The 1,720-nt window shown below is 34.0% G+C and overlaps 1 pseudogene; it reads left to right on the plus strand.

Annotated features, from left to right (window-relative positions):
• Positions 1-251: 251 nt before the first annotated feature.
• LOC125842963 (F-box protein CPR1-like) lies at positions 252-1,397 on the plus strand (annotated as a pseudogene).
• Positions 1,398-1,720: the final 323 nt, after the last annotated feature.

The following is a 1,720-nucleotide window of genomic DNA, read 5'->3' on the forward strand; positions in this document are numbered from 1 at the left end:
AGAGACTATAATAATTTAAACACTTGCCAAGATTAGAATGGGATATCCTTCAAAATAAATGTACTACTATCATGTTTGGAAAAAAATAATAGTAACTCGATCTTTGCTTTTGTTTTTTAAAAAATGAGTATATATATATAAAATGATCTATTTTTTAAAAATATAAAAGTCCATAAAAATGAAATGTAGGATGCCTACTATTTATTTATGTATTTTCCTTTTTCTTTAAAGATAAATTTAATGATAGTAAAATGGTAACATATCTGAAGAATAGAAATGAGAAACTTTCTTCCTTGGAAGCCATAATCGCTTCTGTTGAATCAAATTTCTCCAATCATAGTTTAATGGATGATAATTTTCCTGAGGATATAGTGAATGAGATTTTGTTGAGATGTCCTGTCAAGTCGTTGTTGCGATTCAAATGTGCGTGCAAGAACTGATACGCCCTTATCAAAACCCCTGATTTCGTTCAACAACACTTGAAGAAGAAGAATCGTAGCAGTGCACCAAATCTCTTGGTCTATGATTATGATATTGATGATTGTTCCATGACTTTCATTTCTGAAACAGAAAATTCCCAAACGTTCCAAGGTATGAAATACCTCATAGGTTATGTGGACGGCTTGTTCTTAATGTACGGATATATGAATAGTGTCCTTTCATGTGCATTGTTGAATCCTGCTACTAGGGAGATGAGACGCTTCCCTGGCCCTCCACCCATGATGGATCGATACCCTTACTTTGGTTTGGGAATAGACCCTTTGACTAATGACTTTAAAGTAGTAAACTTTTTTCACCCTCCGTGTGACTTTGCAGCAGTCTATTCCTGTCGTAGGGACTCATGGAGAATTTTAAAAATTGAAGATTTCCACAAACCACAATCCGTATTTGACGTGAAATACACATATGGTAATGTTTATTTGAATGGAAATTAGTACTGCCTGCTAACTAGGAACCATATCAGCAGCATTCTTTTATTCAACTTTGGGAGAGAAATGTTTGAAGAGATTGAAGGGCCAGTTCCAGATGGTCGTGAATGTGCAGATGGTATGATGTTGCTTGATGAGTCCATTTCCATCTTGAACTCGATAGCGAATCCAAGATTTTATTATGATTTATGGGTAATGATCCAACCAGGGGTCTGGAACAAACTTATTACCTTTCCATGCTTCCCATATTTTATCTCTTTCTATGATACCTCTTTCATTTTTGTATCTAGAGCTTCTCAACTGTTCTCCTATAATGTTCGCACTAACAAGACAAGACATCTTGGATTTCAACATTCGCGCTTGAGAATTGATGGAGCAATTGGTGATGGTGGTTGTGGGGTTTCTTATTATAAGGAAAACTTAATAACAATTAAACAACAAGAGGATGGAGAGTTGGACCATTATTAACTGAAGTGCAGCGGATGAGCTTATAAGTATTGCTTTAATTATGTAATATGTGCACTCAATTTCATAGTTTGCATATAGTGTTTGTAATTGCAATATGACCTTTTCTCCTTTATTTGCTCCTTTGTTTCAATTTTTCCCTCATAAAATATATGGATCATCCTGTCTTTCTCTATTATGAATCAAGACGAAAAGTCAAATGTACTTGTTTAATTCAGGTCTACTTAATTATGATAATTTTTTTATCTGAAAAATAGAAATATTCCTCTAAAAAGGAGACTCATATATAGTCCCTTTTGAGTATTATCTATCCAGTCGGTAGTAAA

The sequence above is a fragment of the Solanum stenotomum genome, chromosome 10, assembly GCF_019186545.1.
Source record: "Solanum stenotomum isolate F172 chromosome 10, ASM1918654v1, whole genome shotgun sequence".
NCBI lineage: Eukaryota > Viridiplantae > Streptophyta > Magnoliopsida > Solanales > Solanaceae > Solanum > Solanum stenotomum.